This window comes from Rattus rattus, chromosome 14 (assembly GCF_011064425.1).
Source record: "Rattus rattus isolate New Zealand chromosome 14, Rrattus_CSIRO_v1, whole genome shotgun sequence".
NCBI classification, from domain to species: Eukaryota; Metazoa; Chordata; class Mammalia; order Rodentia; family Muridae; genus Rattus; species Rattus rattus.
This window is the reverse complement of record NC_046167.1, coordinates 64,805,226-64,830,244: the sequence shown is the minus strand read 5'-3', so window position 1 is coordinate 64,830,244 and position 25,019 is coordinate 64,805,226. Positions and strand designations below refer to the sequence as shown.

The window sequence follows — 25,019 nt, the reverse complement described above, 5'->3', positions numbered from 1 at the left end:
ACACAAAGACCAATACGTGGGAGCTGAACTAGGTTGAGAGGGGTGATCTGGGGCCTGGCCCTGGGTTGCTTCCATTCTGTGTTGGAGACCATGTTTTGTTCAAATTTGAGCCAAACAAAATAGGTCATTGAGACCCTCCTGGGGGCTCTTTGTTGTTGTTTTGTGTTTTTGTTGTCGTTTTGAGGTCCATTTCTATTCTCTTGTTAGGTGGCCCTGGCCACCCCCGACTTGCAAGGTAGACTACCCTAGCCTCAAATCTGTGGCGATCTTTCGACTGTAAGGACTGCAGCCGAGCTTTTCTGTGCTGGGCTCTTGGGGGCTCGGCTTCAGTTCTGATGTCTGCCCACATGTTGCCTGGACACACTAAGTCTTCTTATAAAAGTTGGGAGAGGGGCAGAGTGTCTGTCTTCAGGATCTCTCCTCCAACATCCAGAACTACAGCTAAAGCATGATGTAGCCACCATCCTCAGGACTGGGTGACAGCCCTCCCACAGGCTTTCAAAATAGACAGGGGACAATGACTGCAAAGTTGAAACAATTAATGGGGAGGGGGGCGCGCCAACTCCTTTGAAGTTGACCTCCAAACTCTCAAACTGCCACAGTCAACAAAACAGTAGGGTTGAACTATGGTTCAGGAGAAACTGGAACCATAGCTGGGGACAAAAGGATTTTAATTACAGTTTATGAAGGAAAAGAATTTTCCAGAATGGGTTGTATGTTAGGCGGTTCCAGTGTAGGCCCCATCAGCTGTTGCCAGACAGGTTGAGGACTCATGGATACCTTTACTGTTCATTTCATACCTACCATGTACAGCAATTAGCGTTTCCTACCATGTACAGCAATTAGCATTTCCCACCCTGGGAGGAGATGGTATTTATCAAGTTTATCAAGAGGCAGGTGGGGGAAACCCATCAACTAGCTATGCACAGCGCAAAATGGAAATTTCCTTTCTCTTGCTATCATTTTCCTGTTCTATCCTAAAAGCTCTGTATTAAAAAAAATGATAATATTTGCTCATCAACCAGATGAATGTTCATTCAAGCATGAGTGAGCTTGAAAGCAGGAAGGGCTTGGAGTAAGTTACCCCATTGCCATTGGAATTTACATGTCTTTAATCTCATGTGGAGTGTTTATTTGGTGTGCTGGGATCTTTTTATGAATAAGATACATGGCTATCCCCCCCACCCCATAGCTCAAGCAGTAAGATAGTCAGATTAACTTATTAGGTTCATTTCTAAACATTTCAGGATAGCATTTTTAAACACAGAAGCCCCCTGTGTAGCCTTTGCTGGTCTTGAACTCCTGATCCTCCTGCCTCTACCTCCTGAATGCTGGAATTCTAGGCGTACAGCATCACACACAGCAGTCTCAGACTGTAACAGCCTGGAGGAGTGATTTTAAAAAAGCAACAACAGCAGAAAATGCCCTCTACTTTCTACCCTTGATACCTAGAAGGTATTATATTTCGTTATTCAAACCTGAAGAATCTTTCCTTTACTTCATTCATTTGGTAAACTTGATAGTTTGCGAGCACAGGTCTACTGGGAATACTGTCTTGCCCAGCATGGTTCGCTTCATTCATATTCATATTCATTCTCTCTCTCTCTCTCTCTCTCTCTCTCTCTCTCTCTCTCTCTCTCTCTCTCTCTCTCTCTCCTCTCCCCTTCCCCTCTCCTTTTATCCTTTCCTTTTCTTTTCTTTCTTTTCCTCTTCTCTCTTTTCCTTCTCTCTCTCTCTCTCTCTCTCTCTCTCTCTCTCTCCCTTCCTTCCTTCCTTCCTTTCTTTCTTTCTTTCTTTCTTTCTTTCTTTCTTTCTTGCCAGTATTTTAGGGCACCACTGTAGAGAAGATTGTGATAGCTTTGTTCAGCTGATGGACACACTTGTTTGACATATAAGGTAGACATTGAGAACGCCCAGGGATTTCCCCTGCATAATCACCAACTGCTTGAAGTGGCATTTTCCACTCTGATTTGCTGTTTGGTTTTGTTAGATTGCAGCATCCTGGAACGGAATGAAAGGATCTGTGCAGAGACGGCAAAAGTCGGGTTACAGTAGACCCTGAGCAAAACAGAGTGGACTTGGGGCTGGGGATTTAGCTCAGTGGTAGACGCTTACCTGGGAGTGGCCCTGGGTTGGTCCCCAGCTCCGAAAAAAGAACCAAAAAAAAAAAAAAAAAAAAAAAAAAACAGAGTGGACTCCAGCCTAAATGGATGATCTTGAAACAGGAATGGTTTGGGGTAAGTCACCCCACTGGGGTTGGTGTTTACCTGTTTTAAATTTCATGTGGACTACTTATTTGGTGTTCCAGGATCGGTTAGTGAATAAGATGCATAGCTATTTTCCCCCCATAGCTCAAGCGATACGACTTCAGGGCAAGACACATGTGGTTAGGAAAAATGAAACAAAACCAACAAATGAACCAACCAAAAAAAAAAAAAAAAAAAACCCAACAAATAAGAGCAAGAATGACAGCGTCGGCGCCCACACAACTCTCACACAGACGGTAACTAATCCATGTGTTCCATAGGTCCATTTTAGCCAAATTCATAAGGGATCAACCAACCCTACAGAGGAGTGTAGCTATCTGGTGATACCTTACACAATACCATAATCAATATTGGACCAGCAAAGAGGAGCTGGCATCAGTTGTTTCCAGACCACATTCAACAAGGGCTTCCTGTGTAACCTGTAAACATGGCGTACGATAGGCTCAGTTGAAAGATGTGTGTGGTATGTCATTTATGATCAGGATGGCTAGTATTTCCTTCATAGCTTTTGGTCTGTTCTTCATGTTGGCGACCTTTTGGTCCTCACTCCTGTTTTTCTCTAAAATTTATAATACATGGTTGTGAAACATAGTGACCATCTTGGCTGTAGAATGTAGACCTTGGTCCTCTTGTTTATTGGTGCTCTTGGTCCTGTGAGTGACAATCTTGGTCTGAGTTACAGTCTAAGAATTCTAAGCTTTAAATATGTAATTTTTTAAAAAAAAAATCCAAACGATAGACAGAAAAAATATAGGTTTCTCAGGATGCCTTTTTGGCTTCTTCCCTGGAAGCAATCCTCAGATTCCAGCCTGTTCATCTCCACCTATGGTGGAGGGTATTGGGAGAGCATAGCACCTGCTATGACTGGCCCGTAAAAGTGGGTGTGTCCTACTGATCTCCCTGGCCTCCTGCAAATTGAAAACTCAATGCCTTCTAGTACAGTTGAATAACTGTGGTCTTCCATTCTCTCCGTGGAATTTATTGGGTGCCTGGGGCAAACTATCATTTGCAGGGAGTTAGGGAGGTCATCCTAGGAGCAATTATAGAAGAAAGGGTCCAGTCCCTAAGAGGCTCATCTCTACTGTCTTTTGGTGATGCAGTAGACTTTCAGATTCGGTGGTTAATAATTTAATTCCCTTGTGACATTAATAAAGGGGTGTTTCATGAATTTTGTATTAAAATAAACAAGACTAGGGTCTTTTAAATTCTTGTCCTTCCTTTTTTTTGTTTTTCTTTCTATTGAGGTCCCAGAATTTTATCACTGTGTGGCTGACTGAATGTAAGCCGTTTCACTCCACGGAGCCTCAACCTTTGTTTTCCATTGAGAAGAAGGTTCTGGTTTTCTTTCTTGCTAAACATCTCCTTCCTGAAAGCTGAGCTGTGAACAGCAGTCTAAATGACGGTCACATGTCATTCTTGTTAGCAGCTGGCTGTCTGCCTCGGAGTGGCACATTTTTCGGGTTTCATAACAGCGTTTTCTCTCTCTAACAAATGCTAAGTTTTGAGGATCAGGAAACCACGTGAGTTCTGAAGAGTGACACTGTTGACTGGGTGTGATCTGGAGACACCAGGTTATGACTGCCCCGGGTAGAGTGTCCTTCCTGTCTGGTGGGGTATCCTAGCCTGTATCTTTTCTCCCATATGTCTACTGTGTGCGGTGGGTCATAGGAAATCACAAACCTGCTGAAGAAGACATTTGCTGGGGGTTATCTGTGGACAAGGCTTGCCATCCAGAACTCAGGCTCTTATAAGTTCTTCCTGAGTTCCCAGACGGCTAATGAATAATGTCTGTGACCCCCAGGCATGACCTAGAGCTGTGTGTTTGCTGGTACCCCATTTAGGTTGCAGCCTGCTGTAGGACAGGACCCACGTCACAGGCCAGGGTTTCTCAATGGTGGTCTCATCTCAAGACCTCCTATATCTGATTCACCAGGATGTGGTCATTAAAGTCAAAGACCCAGTGACACCAGGCTGAAGCAATCAGAATTTCTGGGGGTGGGGAAGCTCAAATGGCTTGCCCCGCCTAACTCTTTGCCTGCTGGAGTTTCAAACAACTGTCTAGAGACTAATGGTGAATAGTTCCCTTGTCCTCCTGCCCACAGCAGAACCTGCAGGTCTGAGTACAGTGAAGGTTCTGATGAAATGCTCCCTTATTGATCTAGGCAACCTTCACCAGAGTCACATTTACCTTTTTGATTTATCAACTTTTAATGACAAAAAAACTGAGGGATCCTGTCCACCATTTTGGGGAAAGGAAGTCAGTATATATAAACTCTCGGAGACCCAGTTCCAGCTAAACATCCTCTACCCCCAAGCTAGAGGCTCTTGGACAACACTCTAGTGTCTCTTTCTTCTGTCCCTTGTAACAGCAGCTCCTGCTGAGGTCTGGTATAAGGGGACATCCGCTCGCTCTGTGCTGGGCAGCTGGAGGAGAGCCACAGAAGGGCAGCCAGCTCCCAAGGCCATATCAGCTGCCCTCAGCAGTTTATTCTGAGTTGTATCTCTTTCAGCCGTTGGGACTTTCAGGTGGTCAGACTGAGTGACGGGAGAGCCATCCTGTTAGGGAAAGAGACCCAAGTTAAGCCCCAGTGGCCATACACCATAGCTCCACAGTGGCAGTGGCAGAGTCTGGGTTTGAATCTGATTACAGTGGTGACATCTGCCTCCTCTTCCTTCTGCTCTGCCACCCATCCCGGAACCATGGGGTAATCAACCTGGCTTTGCACGATTCCAAAGAAATCTGTGGTGGCCAAGCTTCTGGCAGAACTCCTCAGTGGTTTGCCTGCTGCCCTAGTAGAAATGATAATACCCTCTCGTTCTATGAAGGGCTGATGGGGCCCATCAGGATGGACGAATCTATTAAGATGACCAGGATGAAGAGTGGAGGGGGGGAGAGAACGAGGGAGGGAGGGAGGGAGAGAGAGGGAGGGTGTAGAGCCTCAGCATTCTCTGGGCAGGCTAAACTATAGTATCCTTAAACTCTGCCCTTCGAGTTTTTATGGAAGCCTCCTTGTATAAGTATACCTATAACCTCATTGGCCACAAACCGTCAACGCAGTCCCCGGCTCCTAGGAGACTAGGAGATAGGCCAAATGACCTGACCTGTAAATCTAACCTTGGTGTGTCCCGCACTGAAGCTGGGGAGATACCAAGTCAATTAATCAAAGGACATTGGTTACTTCTAAGAGTTTTAAGTGTTGTAAGCCAGGAAAATGGAGACCAATAGCAAAGGTCTATTTCACGATATCGTAATTTACCAAGTGCATCTCATTTGTTTTTGATGCCGGTGTCATGCTCCCTACCCATAATCCCAGTGTCTAGGAGACCAAGACCAAGATTGCCTTGGCTCTCTAGCTTAAGATCAAGTTTTAAAATAAAAACAATTTTCAACCTTTTCTCCACCTATTACTTAGCCACGGTTTTGCCTGTAGAAGTCAGGCTGTTCGTGACTTAAGTTTGCTTGAGAAAACACACTCAAGGGCAATGATGGAAAAGCAGATACTCCCAGGTGTCCATTACAGCTTTCGTTTTGGTGCTGGGATGGACTCGGGGACCGCGTACATGTTAAACAGGTATTCAGCCACTGAGGTACACCTTTTTGTCCTTTCATTCGATTTAGGAGATTAGAAAGAGAAAAGTGAAACAGGGTAGATTTTCCTCACATTCTCTAAGTACAGGTAAACAGGCGTGGGCTCCCAAAGCAAGGCCAGCAGCAGAAGAGACTCTTGAGCGTGAATGTCATGGAGACCAGGCTGGATCTCTCTGTGTGGCTTTTCTCATTCATGTGGGCATAGTTGTGAGAGCTGTGATGCGGAAGGGAAGTGCCCTGGATGGCATCTGCAGGGCAGAAATGTCTAGTTTGCATCCATACGCTCGAGCCCTTCTTAAAAGGCTCTCAGGTAGAAGAATAACCAATGAAAGGAAATGTAAAACGTGGGGTTTTATCCTACTAGCAGGCTGTGTAGCTGGCCATGGGTGGCCTGGAACTCATTATGTAGACCTTGCTGGCCTCAAACGTCTCCGTCTGCATCTGACTCTCAAGTGATGGAATGGCGGGTGTGCACCGCCATAGCTAGCTAGCATTCCTGAGTTGGGGGTGGGGTGGGCCTTTAGTGGTGGATGGCATGTTTCCTTTTTAGAAACCACCTTTCCTTATAAGTGGGCAAAAGAAAAGCTGATCTTATAAGCAGAGCATCTGCCCGGTTAGAACCCATGTGGCTTGGGCCACTTGCCACAAAGTGTCCTTGAGAGCTGTCCAATTTCCAGAGCGGCACTCATCCGAGGTACTGCTTTGGGAAAGCAGGTGTTGGTAGGAAAAGTTCCACTGGTAGCCAAACACACCTATCATCCCAGCATTTGGAAGGTTAAGGCAGGAGAATTACCATCAGTTTGGGACGAGCTTGGGCTTTCACAGTGAGTTTAAGGCCAGTATAGGCTACAGTGTAAGAAACCCAAAAGACAAAGCAAGAGACAATATGCTCACCGCTCTTACTACAGGCGTCCTTAGAAAGTTCTAGAAGTGTTCCAGCTTAGAGGAGATCGGTGCCACACACACCTAAGCCAGCGTTCTGGAAAGCAGGACCTAGATTCTGTCAGATGTGTTAGCACTCACTCGTCTAGCCAACGACATCACGAGCTCCTGATTGCAGAAGTCCTTCTGAGAAGCTTGCGTGGGTAAGTCTAGCTTTGAGCAAAAGCATACTACATTAGGAAACGGGATGGGTCTGCTTAGAGCAGGCATCAGTGAAGCAGGTGTTGATTGATTTGATGGGTCCTCTTCTTTACTGACAATCTGAGAGCTTTGAAGGGAGGTATTTTCTGTGCATCAAAAGAAATTAGAATTTTAACTACTGCTGCTGGCGCAGATAGTGTTGAAAGAAATTGGGAAAGCCGCATCCTGTTACTTCACATGCTTTTCTTGGTGTGCGTGCGTGTGTGTGTGTGTGTGTGTGTGTGTGTGTGTGTGTGAGTGAGTGTGCGTGTGTGCGCGTGTGTGTGTGTGTGTGTACACATAAACGCATGTGTGTGCACATCTGTCATCTGTCTGTCCGTGTCTCTGTATATGGTGTGCTGTGTGGCAGGGACTTCACTCTGTGCCAGTGAATTAGACCATTAACATTCCCATCTCTTCAGACCCGGAACTCACTCACTTCCAGATCCCCTTCAGATGGCTCCAATCAGGAATCCCACGGACCCCCTTGCATTTGACCTTGAGGCTAAGTATAAAGTTGAAGCTGTCACATTCGCTTTTCCCTGGCTTCTCATTTAGAGATACAGATCGGTCGGCAGCTTGAACCCTGTCTGCTGCTGGACCCCTAGTCTTCCCATCCGCTCGCAGCACGGCGGTTTCTCCTGGGGGATGATTTGCAGTTTGCTGCCTCCTCCCCTCCCCAGACCGTGCACATCACTTCCGTCTGATTGCTTGCCCTGGGCTCCTGTGGCACCTTCCAAAAGGAGCATTCTTTGCGGCTGCTGTTGGTGCATCCTGAGATAGGAGCTCTCGAAGCACAGGCCGCCCTCCATCCTGATCCGTCTGAAGCCAAGGATGACATTGAACTTGTGATCCTTCTGCTTCTGTTTCCCAGGCACTGGGATTCTGTTTGTCTGTCTGGGTCTGGACTTTATGCAGAACTGAGGACTAAGCGCAGGGCTCCCTAACACACTAGGCAAACCCTGGACCACCGGCCAGATCTCCAGCACTTACTCCTATTTCTCAAAAAACTGTGAAACAATGTTCCTGACTAAACCGTTTTATGGAAATACTTGGATCTAGTGTTAAATTATTTAAACTAAACAACCTAGGTTAAACTTAACAACAGATGCAGCCATGTCTGCTCCCTTGTAAGCATCTTTGAGAAGTTCCTAGAAATGGCCTTTCTAGCATTTCCGTGACATCCGAGATGATAGCCCCCAAGCCGGGACCCAGGTTAATGGGACTTGCTGTACCGGCAGCATCGCGGGACTGTGTGGGATTTTTAAAGCGGATTTAAAAAGTCAAGACTGGATAACATTAAAAAGGTTGACGTAACATTTTCAGTTTTGAAAGGCTACCCTGCTCCAGGAATATGCTTGATGCTTCCCCCCCTCTATTTCTAAGAATTCTATTTGGCTAAAATACCAAGAGAGAGCGAGAGAAAAAAAAAACTTGGCTTAAGTAAATGAAAGGTCATCTCCAAAATTAATTTCTATTCTCTGAGCATTCCTTTATAAAGGAAAGCAGGATGGATTATTTTTTTAAAAATATATTACGTTAAAAATGTCCCTCAAAAACCTCGCTTTTTATATCATAATCAAGACATTTAGATTTTTTTTTTTTTTTGGCAGTGAGTCTATGAGGCATGTTATATGTCTTTAATATTATTTCTATATATGTGTGTGTATACCTGTGTGTAGATGTCCTTGAAGCTAGCTAGAGTTACAGACAATTGGGGGAACCCTTTCCCAGGATTGAACTTGTGTCCTGTGGAAGAGGAAGTGTTCTTAACCACCGAACCATCTCCCTGGCCTCCAGTTGCATGTCTTTTAAGCTCTACCTTCGTACTGGGGTGGGGAGGGGTGCCCTCAATTCTCCAGGATACACAACAGATTTTTTCTATTAATTCTTTAGTTGGTGTCAGTGAGTGGGAAAGATAAATTCCACCCTGCAACTTGTCAGGTGCCTTTATTTTCGTTTTTGCATGACGCTCTGATGCAGTCTTCAGTCTCTTTGTCTATAAAATCAAGACAAAAGGTGGTCTGTTCCCGGATTCACGAAGGGGTCAGTCTTCCTGTGCTGATTATAGACTGACTCGGACACATACAATATCACTCTGTAGCATGTCATAGAATTTGACACTTGCCTGTCCTGCACAGGTGATGTACTAAAACTCAGAAGTTTCAGTTTTCTTTTTCTCAATGTTTTTATTAAAGTTTATTTATTTTGTATGGATACACACACACACGCACGCACGCATGCACACATGCAGCACAACTCCAGAGTGCAGGTCAGAGGATAACTTGCAGGGATTAATTCTCTCCTATCACCATATAGGTCCCGAGGCTTGAACTCAGGTCGCAGGCCTTGGCAGCAAGCACTTTTACCTGCTGAGCCCTCTTGCCAGCCCCAAACATCTTACTTTTCTTCCCCCAGATTGTATTCAGTTGAACTCTAGACCTTTAACTTGGTTCAAAGATGGCTCAGGAGATCCAGCCTGACTGGGTCAATGAGCTCAGACTTGCATATTACCCCTTAGTTATTCTCTGGTGCTCTGATGGGCTGTCCAGTGGCTAAGGGCTTCCGTTACCATCCATCGTGTTTGAGGAGACATTGAGTCTTACACTACCCTGTTGTGATCCTGAATGCCTCCTGCTGAACACATGGGAAGCCAGCAGACTCCTGCCATTGTCATTACAGCTACTTCCCACTGTAGTAGGCTCTTATCCAGAACTGCCCTCTGTGGACTGTCTAGACCAGTCTGTATGGTGACATTGTGACTGCAGGTGATCCAAGAATGCCTGGCGTCCTTAGCATAGACGGAAGCATCTCTGAGTGGGATGAGGTCCTGACTTCCATCTCCAGTTAACTCCCTCACTAAAATTCCTGTTGTAGTAGCTTTGATTAGAGAAGGCAAGACAGAGAAGTGAGCAGGCTCTATGCATGAGGTACTGTCCTCATGGCTGTGGTAGAGTACTTAATAAAATCAGCCTAAGGGCAGAAGGGCTTAATTTAGTGCACAGTTGAAGGGCACAACCCATTAGGTGATGAGGCCTAGCAGCCAGGTCAACTCAAAGCTGAGGCAATGGGGGTCGACTGCATCCAGTCAGGAAGCTGAGGAGATGACAATTAGCATTCCTCCCACTCCTGTTTATTTTGCTGAGGACCCCAGCCCATGGAAGGGTGCCATCAGTGTTCCTAGAGGAGGGCTGTCTTCCCACCTCATTTAAGGTTCTCTGGAAACATCCTCATAGACATATCCAGAAGTATGTTTCCTCGGTGACTCTAGCTCCTGGCAATCTGGAAAAGGCCCTTGGCACATTGTCCTACCAGTTAGGGTTTACTACTGTGAACAGACACCATGACCAAGGCAACTCTTAAGGACAACATTTCATTGGGGCTGGCTTACAGGTACAGAGGGTCAGTCCATCAACATCATCAAGGTGGGAGCATGGCAGCATCCAGGCAGGCATGGTGCAGGAGGAGCTGAGAGTTCTACATCTTCATCTGAAGGCTGCTAACAGAAAACTGACTTTCAGGCAGCTAGGATGAGGGTCTTAAAACCCATACCCACAGTGACACACCTACTCCAACAGGGTCACACCTATTCCAACAGAGCCACACCTTCTAAAAGTGTCACTCCCTGGGCCAAGCATATACACATCACCCCACTATAAGTTACTCCTGTACATGTCTCATCTCCTTTCCTCCTCACGGGATGTCTTAAAGAGATATTTATTTTACATTTAAGTTATATGTTATCATAATGGCATGCACTACTGGAACTGGAGAGTGTGACCTTGCTTATAGGTGATGAAGCTAGGATTCAAACCCCAAGTCTTAGTTTGCCTGCTATAGTCTTCACACAGTAGTTTCTTCTCCTGGCTTCAGTTCTTGTTGCTAAGCAGGCAGCCTCTTGCTCTCCACTGAAGCCCCGCAAGGACACAATCGCCTTTGCAGAGGTTGCTGGGGGAAGAAATTGTTTTCTACTGGCCTCAGGACCAGCGTTAGTCTTAAGTGATGCTGCTGGCAGGTGGCCATTTGCAGGAGGCAGTCAAATTAGCCACTGGTATGAGCCCAGCATCCTAGACTGAGCCTGCAAAGTGAGTTTGCCCTTCACAATAAATAGATTTGGGAGTGAGTGCCTAGCAGGGGCCCTGGATATTTAAGGCAAGCACTTTGCTTCCTCCATCTGATTGAATCCAGATTCATTATAGCACCGAGACACATAGCAACAAGCAGTGCAGCACTGGCTTCCCAAGGCTGCCTGGTTTGTACAGAGGAAGTTTAGTTCACAGTGTCAAAAGCCATGGCCAGTGAAGCCGCAAGAAAATTATTATGTAATCTCGACCTAATTAATATTAGAATTATATTATATTTTACAAGACACAATTTGAGTTTGTCTTTGCTCTGACAGTCTGCTCTGAGACTTGCTAAAACATCAAATCGTTCGAGTGTGTCTCATTTGGGAGTTGTATTTTGCAACCATGCTGGCATGGGTTCACAGGCCCTTGGCTTATCCACAGCTGTACCCACTTTGCAGGAATGCCTATGGCTACCTCCTATTACTGAGTTGTAGCATTTCCAGCCTTACCTGGAACTTGCCTGATCTCATCTCGAGGGAGAGAGAGACAGCGCGCTCAGAACACTGTCTAGGGAGCTAGCTGACAGTCAGACGTGCTACATTTAAACTGTCCTAAATTGGATCATTTTATTCAGCATATCTATGTATCATCTCTGTATCTATCTAATCGTCTATGTGTCTATCATCTATGTATGTGTGTATGTATCATATGTCTATGTGTCTATCTTGTATATGTGTATGTATATGGGTATGCATCTGTTATGTATTTCTGTATGTATACATATATACACATATGTACTTTTAATTAGACAGGGAATCATATAGCCCAGTCTGTGTCAGCTTGCTATCTTGCAAAGGATTTCCTTGGACTGACTAACATCTATCTATCTCTCTATCTATCTATCTATCTATCTATCTATCTATCTATCTATCTATCTATCTCAATTAGGGCAATTATATTTTGTATCCTTTGATTCAGGACCCCCACCAATACCAAGGTACTCAAGTCCATTATATAAAAATCACACAGAGTCTGCAGATGCTACACGCATATCCCCTCAGACCCTTTAATCCCCCTCTAGATTACTTATGACACCTGGAACAATCTCAGTCTTAAGAAGAGAATTGTTATTTAGTATTGTTAAGAGAATAACGGCAAAACAAAATCTCTTTGCGGAAAATACAGTTGCGATTTTTTTCCTTGCAGATCTTTTCTGTTTGCCGTTGGTTGAATCTATGGAGGCAGGCTGCCTGGATACAGAGAGCCAACCACACACATAGACAGACAGACAGACACACACACACACACATACACACCCATTCATACTGTTGTTAAGTATATAGTTCAGTGACATGGTGTACATTTCCAGTGTTGGGCATTCATCATCTGCTATCCATTCCAGAGGCTTCCATCATTCCAAACACAAACTGTACCTATTGGACCATGAATTTCCTCCTCTTTCCTCTACTAGTTCCTAGAGACCTCCTCCCTCGCCTTGCCTCTCCTCCTCCCCCTCCTCCTCCCCCTCCTCCTCCCCCTCCTCCTCCTCTTCCTCTTCCTCTTCCTCCTCCTCCCCTTCCTCCTCCTCCCTTTCCTCTCTCTCCTTTCTATTTTTCCATTTGTTTATTTGAAACAGGATCTCACTATATAGGCCACACTATGCTGGAACGATATGAACCAGGCTGGCCTGGAGCTCACAGAGATCTCCCTGCCTCTGCTTCCAGGGAGCTGGGATTAACAGTATAGCTAACATACCTGGCTCCTCTCTTCAGCCTTATGTCTCTGTGCACTTGGTTTTTAAAGATACCAGTCCAAATCATATATTATATTTTTTATTGTCTGGCTCCTGACTTTTGTTGTTACTGTTTTTCATTCATTTACGTTGTTTTGTTTTGTTTATAATCTAGGGTCACATTGCATACCCTAAACAAGCCTAGAACTCACAGTCTATCCCAGGCTGATCTTGAACCCAGGTTCTCTTGCCTCTGCTTCTTGAGTGCTGAGATTATAACCATAGGCCACTATGCCTGACTTTTAGCTCACTTGTTTAATACAGTGCTTTTAATGTGGCATTTGGAATACGGTTTTATTTTGTAGAGCGTTTGCTGTCGATACACGGTTGTATAAATAATTACTAATACATTATGAATCTTGTTCTAATTTCAGAAACCAGGCTCTATTAGAGTCTTGGAGAAGGAAGTACCTCAACCTTTCTTCTTGTTAGCTCAAGAAAACACCACCACACAGTTTCATGTTCTCCCTGTTCATCTTTGGTTCTTATTTCCTCTCATTTTTTAGCCTCTATTTGGCCTGAGTTCTTCGCAGTGTTCTCCAAGCAGGCTTGCATCTCTGTAGAGCCTGGTAGAAAGGGTTCCTAGCTCTTTGGACACCACCGTCTCCGTGACACGTGAACTCCTTTTCTAACTAGTCACGCCGCCGACCTGACCTGCCTCTGTCCAGCAGTGGTCAGTGACACCAATGTTACCCCTGGAAATGGGTGACTCATAGCCTTCCCCACTGGTGCTGATGTGACTCGAGGCAGAAGTATTCTTCTCCGCTAGTGCATCTGTAGTAGAGGTGAACACTGTTTTTCTATTTACATCTTTTATGAGCCACAATTAAAAGGAGTGTGAGTCACTGTGTCAGAATGGGTGCATTATTTTCAGACGTCCACGAGAGCAGTTGCTGCTTGTGACTGAGCTTCCCTCACACCGAAGCTCTAAAACCCCACAGGAAAAGAACCCAGAGGGGTCTCATCTACTTCCTGGAAGTAGATGAGGTTGGGGTGTCTTTCTGCAACAACAAGGCAGAGCTTCAACTGGACTTCCCTCAGCCTGTGATCCTCCAGAGTATTTGACATGCATGTTGTTCTTCTGGTTAAAGAGTTTGGTCTGATTTGAAGTACTTAGAGGTTGTTTTCCTCCTCTTCCTCCTCCTCCTCCTCCTCCTCCATCATCATCATCTCCTCCTCCTTCCTCTTCCTCTTCTTCCTCCTCTTCCTCTTCCACCTCCTCCTCCTTCTCCTCTTCCCCCTCCTCTCCCTCATCTCCTCACCTCCTCCTCCTCCCCTCCTCCTCCTCCTCCTCTTCCTCCTCCCCCTTTCTCTTCCTCTCCTCCCCCTCCCCTCTCCATCCCCTCTTTCTCCTCTCTCCCTCCTCTTCCCCCTCCCCTCCCCTCCTCCCTCCCCTCTCCCTCCCCTCCCCCTCCTCCCTCTTCTCTGTAGTCACTACTGAGATGTGTTGGAAGGCTTGGAACATAGCTCAGTGGCAGAGGACCTGCTTAGATTGCACAAGGTCCTGGGTTATTCCGTTGCTACTTTATAATTTTGCTACTCCTATAAACCATACTGTAAAGTTCTGATATGTGTCCCCAAAGGGGTCGTGACCCACATGTTGAGGACTGCTGCTCTAAATGGATTGGGTTCCAGGTGTTAGACGTAGATGCAGGAACAGAGCATTGGGGTGTCATTGAGGGCTTTCTCCTCTACATTGACCAACTTCAGGGCTTCTGTGTGCCTTCCTATCACTTCTGCTTCCCATTGTAGCCACCAACCTTAGGTGTCCCACAGCGCTCATCCAACGTACTCTCCAAGGAACCTGAAGATGGGTCTCCACACATGGCGCTTTGCTGTGTAACAAATGGCAGGGGAGTTTAGGCTTTTCTCGACGGCTCACCAAGCTACACACAGTCATTCATCAACAGCTTAGCTAAAACCACATGTAAGCATTTCTATTTGGTCACTCCAGGTCAACAAAAAAATGTGTCCTAAATAACTTAGGGTAACTAAGTGATGAGGAGACAATATGGACGGACATGCGTGGATCTTGGTCAGTAGTCACAGAGATCTTTACCCCTGAGGTGTGGGCAGGACACAATCTTGAACCCACAGTTTCTCTACTTCCAAATCCTTGCATAGGCCCTTTGGAAACCCTGTGGCTGATTCTTATGATAATTTTGTAAGCTGTTGCTTCCAAAGACTGCCTCTACCCAGCATTCTTCAACCCCTTGCTGGAGCTCCTAAGTTTCAGGCCTGGTTGACTGACTGAATCCTTCCCCAATGATGAATATGCATAAGCCATACCCACGCATATGCTAATGAGATATATTCAACTTTCTTTCATACTAGTTTGTGAAACTTAGAAAAAAAATTTTTTTCTTTGCCAGTCTGCAAAAGAGGAAAATGAAAGGCTGTGTGGCACCCCCCCCTCCCAACACACACTAGGTGTTTACAAGGAAGTGTGTATCTTAGGTACTCAGCAAATAACACGGTCGGGTTTAACTCACAGCGATTATGCTCTGAATTTTCCAAGCTGGTGAATCACATTTATGACTCATATTTTCAAGGGAATTCCCCCCATCTGACTTTCCTCTCGGTTCGAGTCGGGTATAGCCTAGCCGGCTTGCTTAGGAGGGGAGCAAACCTGATAGTTCCTTAGCTTGTTCCGCCCCACCTCAAGAAGAATTAATTTAGCTGCTACTGTGTGAGACAATGTCTCTATCCTTTCCCTTGGTAACTCCAACGTGCTTTCCTGCTAGGAATCCCTTGTTGATGGTGACTGATTTGTTGTTGATTTCTAATGTGCAGAGTTGGTTTCTTCCTTTTTTTGTTTTTCTTCCCAGAATTCCTTTAATGTTTCTACTCTGTTGTTTGGTAGAAAAGATAATTTCATGAACCTAATTTTTTTTTAATGCACCCCATAATCAAGCAGCTACATTTCCTGCAGGAGCAACACTGGGAGAGAAAACACTTTGAAAAATATTAAACCTGTTTTTAAAAGGTGGAATCAAGTATTTGTCTATGAAAAGGTGCTAAATGAACGAGTAGTACCATGTATCAGCCAATTAAGTGTTACGTTAGCGAACTGTAGGGATTTGATGATAATTTTGTTGCTTCGGAAGACCTCCGCCGAGATCTCTTCAACGTCTTGCCTAACTTTACGAGCATCAGGCCCAGAAGACCGAATCTTTTCCTGAGGGTAAATGTGCACACGCCATGCCTAGGTGGTGTTGTGGTTGTGAGGAACCTTGACTGTGTGGGCAGCAGGCCCCCGTGTGTGATGGGGAACAGGGTGACTGCCAAGGGAACTGGTCACATGACTTGTCCACCCCCAGGTAGGTCTGCCCCAGTGGCCTGCTTGGCACCAAAACGCATCTCCATGACTTAGCAGCCCTACAGGGTTGGCAAATGCCAGAAGCAGGGAAGACCAGACAGCAAAGAGTGGGGAACCTGACTGCATGGGAGGAAGGAGCTGGTTCACCATGCGGCTTTCAGTTCCTGCTTCGCTTCTAACGTCGTGAGCTTGGCAAAGTTACTCATTTCTCTGGAATCCATGCCCTTCCTCATAAGAGGAAGGCTGTAGTCTCTAGGCCAGGCTCGGAGGATCCCTTCAAGAAAGGAAATCCTGTGTGTCTCAGGCAGGTGAGAGCAGACTCGGGGTGATGGAATCAGGGTGTAAACGTGGCTGGCGGTGGAATCACGGTGATGTTGAGGGTGGCCTAGATCCCGAGGTAGGACTGGGGACGTGGATGAGGTGGTAACTTGTTTGCCATGCAAGCTTGGAGATGTGGGTCAGATTCCCAACACCCTTTTAGAAAGCCAGGAGTGTTGACACGTGCCCTTAAAGCCAAGTGCTAGGATGATACAGCCAGGCGTATCTCAAGGGCTTAATGCCTGGCTAGCCAAGGGAACTGGTCACATGACAATGCAGCCTCGATGAATTGATGAGTTCTGGTCTCACCACTCCCAGTAAGGCCGAAGGTCCACATCCAGGTACTCGCATCCTCACCAAAGATACTCACATTCCCCTAGACACATATATTTTTCTTATTTTAAAGAGCACACACAAGCTATGATTTCTCTCTATGATTGGTGACTTTTACAGGGGAAGACCAGTCTGAGTTCAGGTGAACTGGCTTGCGTCTTGAAAACATTTCCCTTAGAGCCATTATTTCCCGTCCGTAACACTGCCCCTACTCCTTCCTCAGAGCAGAAGCCTCTGCTTTGACTCTGCCCTCCGTGTGTGATTGGTTTTCCTGCTCAATCCATCCTCTGTGTGTGATTGGTTTTCCTGCTTCCAACCCATCCATTCCGTTGCCCTTGTCTCTCAGATGTTTCTGGAACCCCGGGGGCACAGTCAGTTGTAGCCTTCACTCTGAAGTCCTGTTGAGTTGAGTTCTCTTTTGGATCTGGGCACAGTTGTTTATCTTGTCAAGGTCCCAGCATAAAGAGTCAGCCCTGTTTGTTTTTCCCAGGAGCTCTGCAGATCTGAATGAGGGCTGTCATCAGCTGCCGGGGCTTGGGGCTTGAGGTGAAACTCCGAGTCTTAGTCAGGACTCATTTCTTGCTGGCCTCCTTTTCTGGGCAGTACGTTAGAACAGCCCCATGTCTCTAGAGTTTAATAAGTGATGGAGACCGATGGAAACTTAAACCCAAGTGACAGACCAGCATGCTAGTGGTCAAAAAAGCACCGGACATTTTTTGAATGCTTATCCGTATCCACGTATTGTGCTGAGCTCTTGATAGCAGCCGTCTTCTGCAGCCTTAATTGTGTTTCTGGGCACTGTGCTGAGTCCGTAATGTGCACTTAATACATGTATCTCTCTCACACACATCCCAGATGTCTAATTCTCAAGGCAGCTCTTTGACTGCCCCACCCCAGCCCCACCCCCATTTCCCAGATGAGTATACCCAGGCTCAGAGAGAGAAGTCATTTGCTCAAGCTTATGCAGGAGGCCTGTGCGGATTATGACGACCCCATCTACTGATGACATTGGATCCAGAACTGTGTAGGGTAGGTTTGTTAGATGGGGTTAAGGGATGAAGTGATTTTTGTAAGAAGAAAGAAGCAGGGCAGGATAAGAGAGTCCTTGTCCAGCATGCAGGAAGCTTTGGGCTCTAGCCCCAGCATAGCATAAATTGGGCATAGTGGCATATTCCTATAATCCTAGCCAGCCAGAGGTGGATACCAGGAGATCAAAGCCAGCCTGCTTCACAAATATAATGGGGGGGGGAGGGGGCAGGAAGACATGAACAGCAGCTATGTTTAGGTTATGAGGATTAAACATTAAGAACCACCCCTCAGGTCAGTCAACTCCCCCCCCATCCCCCATCCCAGCCTGCAGGTTTGTTCCATGGAGCTGAAGAATGTCCCTGCCCCTCGAGATGACAACCAGGTGGCATACAAATGGAAAAATGACAAATTATTCCTTTGCTCTAGTGCAGGCACTGCTGTAATTAGTAGCAAGTTGGAACCTTAGGAGAAAAAAAAAAAATCTCACCCGAGTGTGAAGATGAATTCTCGGTGCCTTAGTCTGCAAAGTAAATAAAGTGTCACACCAGTAGCCTGCCCTGAGGCCACTTCTCCTTGGGTTCCCTTCCCTGAGTGGCAGGAGCTTCACACTCTGTCACCAGCTTCCCTCGGGTTCCTGTTAATTAGCTCAGGGACTTGGTCTGGAGTCTGTAGAAAGAGTTCAGGACACGTGTGGTGCCAGCCCTCCTGGCCAGCGTGGGAGATGTGCCTTTTCCTGTACTCTGCCTTGCAGTGGCAGCATGTGACCCACACACGAGGCAGCTGCCTCTGTAAGGAGCAGAGGTGATGGTGACCATTGGCAGAGCGCATGTGTAATCACGGCAGGTGGCTGACAACCATTAACAGACTCCAATGTGGGCCAGAAGGAGACCTGGGTGTGTGGGCGCAGGATGAAAACTATCACAAGGAAGAGTAATGTAGGTAGTGGCATTTTGTTTCAAGGACCTTCCCTTCCAAACCAGGAAAAGAAAAACAAAATACCTGAAGAGGTTTCTCCTGGCTCTACTGGCTATCCCCATCCTTCCTAGATAGATCAGGCTAGCCCTGAACTTCCCAGCGGTCCTCCTGCCTCAGCTACAGAAGTCATGAACTTCAGTTGTATGCTACGATGCCTGGTTCTAAATTTTATTTTAGTTTTTTTTGTTTGTTTGTTTGTTTGTTTTCATATTGTATGTGTATAGGGGGTGTTTTGCCTGAATGTGTGATACGTATCATATCCATGCAGTACCCGAGGAGACCAGAAGAGGGCGGCAGATGCCCTTGTAGCTGGAGTTGTAGACAGTTTCCAGCTGCTGTGTGGGTGCTGGGAATCAAAGAGGGTCCTCTGCAGAAGCTGAGAGTGCCGTTAATTGTTGAGTCATTCCTCTAGCCCTAATTATTTTATATATAATATTTTGTATGTAAGTCTGTCGATTGAGAACCTTACAGAACGAGGATCTTGATCTCTCTTTGGAAACACGAAGGGCTATTTGCTTTGCTTGTTGGCTGGTCTCTACTCAGCCTGAGCCCGGGTCTTTCTGTGTGTTATAGAACTGTACTGGCTGCATCCCCAGCCCTCCGCTTAGTTTTTGAGATAAGTTTTGAGTTTGCTAAGTTGACCAGGCTAGCTTTTAGTTTATTCTGTAGCCCAGGCACATCCTGAGCTTGGGAACTTCAAGTGACTCCTGCAAGCCTCCTCAGTGACTGTGGCTTTAAAAAAAAATCAGATAATAACAGATTTCAAAAATGAGGATTAATCATCTACTTTTCCGCTCTTAAGATGTGCTTGTTTGTTAAACTTCGCACCGGCAAGCGTTCCTTGTTTTCTAGAAGTTTCCATAGAGGTTGCTAGGTGGGAAACCTTAGACATGGGATGCTGGCAGAGCAAGTCTTCTGTTCTGTTGTTTACGCTCATTGTTAAGATCCCCCCTGCCTTTGGGAGCATAGTAGTGGTAGTACAGAGACTGCCTTTTCTGTCTCGGCAACCATGACACTCGCATCCTAAGGCTCCCCATGATCTAGGCTATGTGCTCGCCTGGAAGATAAGAATGGGTTCTCAGTCATTGGGAAAAATCTTGTCTGTATGAATTCAGATGAAGCCTTCAGAGAGCAATGTGTCTTTTTCTTTTTTTCCTGTAAACCTTAAGCCACACACACTGCCATTACCGACTTGTAACGCACTTGACCGATGCTTACACATGAATCTTAGAGGTGGCCCTTAGAACTGCCATGTAAGGCTATCTACCAGTGGACCACGGTTCGGGCAGCCCTCCCATGAGCACACTGCTTCGGTCCCTTTCCCATTGAGGTGTCCCCAAGCACATGGGACACAGGGCTGGGGCGGGGGCTTCTTTGGGTAAAGACCAGTGAATGGGGGTGGGTGGAGATAGTACGAGGAAGCCATTGTGCATGGACCGAAGAGGTTAGGGACCAAAGCAAGAGCCTCTCACTGGGAGCAGTCACGAACTACACTGTGGATGCAGCAAAGCCTGCACCCATTTTCAAACGTGGGCCCAGTACCAGGAGACAATATTTGCTTTCTCGTGGTCCTTCAGAGGCTTGGCGTGTAGTTTACCTGTGAAAAACTGAACATTGCTTTCAGGAGTATATGGAGTGTGGAATGTAAGAAATCTGAGCAAGAATGGTTATTGGCTCGCCATTCTGGGGATGGTGTATGGCTGGGATGAAAGCTTAACATCACCTTGGGATTTGGGGACACTGACTTCAACCACTTAAAACTAAAGAAAGGAGGGCCCTGAAGTCCTGAAAGAGGAGCAGTGAGGCAGGTGTCCTGGAGACTTTAGAAATGAATAGAGGGGAACCGGGGAGATAGATAGCTCAGTAAAGTGATTGCTGTGCAAGTTCAAGTTCAGTCCTCAGGACTCGTGTGAAAGGCCTCGTGTCAGTCATGAGAAGGCTTGGGCTTATAGCCCCAGTGTGGGAACAGAGAGACAGGAAGATCTCGAGGGCTCGTTGATAACCCGGAGACTGAAGTTAGCCTACTCAGAGCATCCAGGCTGGTGAGGAAGGCTGGGGAATGGCATTTGGATTATAGTCTGGCCTCTACACACGCTGTCACTCCTGGGGGCGGGGGGTGTTGTTCATGAGACTTCACATGGATCGAGTCACTCATAATCTGTCATTGGAAGGTTATAGGAGTTAGGTTCATGACACCCATGTGATATAAATTCCTTGCAACAGATTAAGAGCTGATCAAAGTGTGACACTTAACATTGAAGGAACAAATGCAAGTATCATTTGGTATTAAGATGTGTGCCCATGGATGGCTCTGAAAGACCCCCAGAGCGGGGAGACCCTCACTCAAGTCTCGGGATGATGCGACCCCCCAAGAACTCACGTGAGACCGTCCTTGCTGTAATAAACATGAGGTTTATTGATAGGAACCAGTGCACTGGGGTCGAGACTCATATCCCACGCAGGGGCAGTGGAGTCCAACCCTGAAAGGCTGGGAGAAAGGGTATTTAAAGAGAGAAACCACAACCCGAGGGGACAGGGATGGTGTCATTGGAAAGTGTCGAGAATACTAATGAAAAATCACAAGGAGGAGCTTCCTGTTTCTCAAGATTGTTAAACTTTATGGTCCATCAGTTCCTGGGAGGAACTTCCTGTTTCTCAAGATTATTCTCTAAGATTTTAATCTAACTTTATGGTCAGCTAGTACAGGTAGAGGGCAGGGTCTGGAATTTGAGGTATTTGGGGCTTTTTTAAACTTCTGACTTCTTAGCTGCATTTTTTATTCTTTCAGTGTCCATTTTTGTAAACCCACTCCTACTCATAACTGTCAACTGTCTGAGGCATTGTGTTCGGGGAACTAGATGGCTAGGTTAATGCTACACTGAGAAGTAGAATGGGCTGGTGTTGAACAGACACGAGTTCGAATCCAGGTTCTGCTATCTGTGCTGTGTAAGATCCTGGGCAAGTTGATGTCACCCTTTGAGATCCCAATGGTACAGTGTGGGTAACAGCCCTGCTCCAAAGCACTGCTGTATTGGAAATAGTCAGCACTGACCGGTGCACACATGTACCTATGACTTACTTTAATGATCATCTAAGAGGGAAACTTTCCTCTCACTGCATGCTAAAAGCCACGGTGCACCCTCATGGTCCAATGTGAGGTACCTTGAAATTTCTGCTACAGAGAAAATGCCAAGTGTTATGGATACATTTTCTGGCAGACATACGAGCCATTTGCATAATGAAACCTCTCTAAAATTCTTTCTATTAATAACCAGCCTTCGAAGTATCAATCTGACCGTTTTGTATTTAGAATCGTTCTCCCTACGAACAGTTCCCTTTTTATTGCCTTAATATCTGCTGACAAGTATCATCATCTCCTTACGTATTCGAGTGTTTGTGATTTTGTGGCTTCTTAACTTGCTCATTTACAGCCTGGGAACTTCATTTTTAAAGGATGTGTCTTTCTTTTTATTTTTTTTCTAAGTTGGGGAGGAAAGGCATGTCAAATTTTCTGCTGTGTGGAGACACAGGTGTGTAGGCAGTGTGGACCTTGCAGAACTGAGTTCTTGAAAGACCGCTTGCTTTACTGGTGTCTTTTGTATGGAAAGGGTCACCTTTCTTAGCTTTCCCACTGACAGACACTGAGAAGCAACCCACTGAGTGTGTCAGCACATGGCTGTCCATAGGTGTGAACCATGTGCTCATCCACTCATGGGGCCTTTGGATTTCCTAAGGGACATGACTGTTGTTGGGGGCGGGGGGAGGTGGCAATCACTGGTGAATGGACCTCCTGGTGTTAGCACAGCATGGTTTCTATCTTCCCTTCAGAAGAGTGCTCTTTCCTGCTTATCTGGGATGTCAGTCAAGGGAATCAACAGGTGTAGAGGGGCCTGAGGGCTTTTCACATGAATGAGGAGGAGGGAATCCCCATGGGGTGAGGGAATCCCCATGGGGTGGTGGATGCTTTCCTGGAAGGGTATTTTAAAAGCCATTTTAGCTCTATGAACCTGTCTGTGCAGATATGACCTAGATGTCTGTGATACACACACACACACACACACACACACACAGAGAGAGAGAGAGAGAGAGAGAGAGAGAGAGAGAGAGAGAGAGAGAGAGAGAGAGAGACTTCTGTGGGAAACTTATTACATTGTAACTTTAAATTGTTTCTTTTGTTTTTGAGATTATATTGTAATTATGTTACTTCCCCTTCCCTTTCTACCTCCAAGCCCTCCCATGCACCCCTTCTTGCTCTCTTTTAAATTCGTGGTACCTTTTTTCTTAATCGTTATTGCAAGCACATATGTATGTATGCATAACAATATAAATATGAATTCCTGAATATAACCTGTTTAATCTGCATACTGTTACTTGCACATAGTTTTTCAGGGCTGACCATTAAGGTGTTGGATAAACAGTTGTTGGCTCTTCCCTAGGGAAAATGTTCTCTCGGGCTCTCAGCAGTCCTTATGTCAGTCCTTTGTGTAGGGCTGAGGCCTGTAGTGGCTTCCCCCAACCCACACCAGCATGTCTCCTATGTGGATCTTACTCAGCTCGTGTTTAGGTAGTCATGTTGGTGAGTCTTTACAGATGTAGCTACTGACCTATCTAGGAGACACAGTCTAACAAGAAACTCCCCAATCCCCTGACTCTCACAGTCTTTCCACCCCCTCTTCCACAATGCTTCCTGAGCTTTGCATGCAGGAGGCGTTTTGTAGGTGCACCCGTTGCGACTGGGCTCTACAACTCTGCATTGGTCTTCGTGGGTTCTGTAATAGTCTCCCTCCGTTGCATCTGAACTTTTATAGTATTAACTTTTAAAGATGAATGAATCTTCAAAACTTGCTCTTTCCGCAGGGAGATTGTACAGCTTGCCCAACTTCATCGGACAAATATAAAAATAACAGGAAAGCAAAATGTTACCTAAGCTTCATTTCATCTTGCTGGCTCTACTGGGATTGAACCAAGGGCTGGGCACGTATTCTACCAATGAGCTCTACCTACAGTTCCATACAAGGTGCCTGGTGTGGCTCCAAACCCACTCCAATCCAGGCTTTGCCTCGAGCTTGTGACCCACTCAACTGCCGCTGTCACTGGGGCTAGAGGTCTAGGCTACCAGGGCTGGTTAAAATAATACGTAAATGAAGTAAAGACAATCTTATTATATTTCTGTTTTTGAAATATGCTTTTACCAATAAATATGCACTTCTCTGATGTCAGTCCATGAATCCTACTAGATTAACTTCTGGGAAACTTCGGTAAGTGCCCAGGGGTGGTCCATAGATTTAAGGGAAAGGAGAAGTTGGAAGGGAAGGGAACGAAAACAAAGCGAGCAGACAACCTCACAAATCGAATCAAAACATGCCCAGCACCTCTGATATTGGGGTCATGTGTTAATCAGTTTTCACTACAGGGAAAAAAAATAATGACAGAATAGGCTTCTCTTAAGAAAGGGTTGGCTCACCGTTCTGGAGGTTTTGGTCTATTAACAGTGTCCCCATTGCTTCTGGGACTGTGTGTCAAGGCAGGGACATGTATGGAACAAGATCTGCTCACATCATGGCTAGTAAGGACAGAAAGGAAGAAGAGGAGGCTGCAGTTCCATAGTCTCCCTCCAGGGCATGACCCGAATGGCTCGAGGAACTCCAAGCATGCCTCATCTCTTCAATATTCTATAACTTCCCCAAAGTGCACATGACTAAGCCAAGATGGGGACCTTTGGGGCAACATTCTAGATCCAGGCTGCAGCAAGCACACGGACAGGCAGTGCCCAGACTAATGGCGACGGAACGTAGTCCACTATGCATCTATCTCTACAGAGGTTGGACCAAGAGTGTGAACTGTGTTATCTTCCCTTGGGCTAGTGTTGGTGATTCTGTAATCATTAGTGCTAATATTACCGGGGAAACCACTAAGCTGCCTAATGTTTGGTGGCACTCATTTCTCTTTGCTGGACTCTGGCGTGGCCCCTTTCTGGTTGGGGGATTCTCAGACCACACCACACCTGGAATCCATTGCCTGTTTGTTCTTGTTTGCTCTTTCCTGTGCTCGGCTTGCTGCCCACAAGGTGAAGTCCCTCCGAGTGTGGCAGTCTGGTGGAGCTGAGTGGTGGGGCCTATGTCCATGTGGTAGGAGTTCCCATCTTCGGTAGGATGTTAGAGGGTGTTCATGGGAAACCTGGGGAACCTCCTGCGATGACTCACTGTAG

The 25,019-nt window shown here is 46.1% G+C and overlaps 1 protein-coding gene across 3 annotated transcripts in view; it reads left to right on the top strand.

Moving 5' to 3' along the window:
• Nucleotides 1-2,187: 2,187 nt before the first annotated feature.
• Nucleotides 2,188-25,019, top strand: part of Atxn1 (ataxin 1) — a 286,644-nt gene continuing 263,812 nt past the window's right edge. For all 3 annotated transcript variants that reach the window (XM_032919591.1, XM_032919589.1, XM_032919590.1), the window contains exon 1: nucleotides 2,188-2,237. The gene's annotated coding sequence lies outside the window, so the exon portion shown is untranslated. The remainder of the gene's footprint in view (nucleotides 2,238-25,019) is intronic.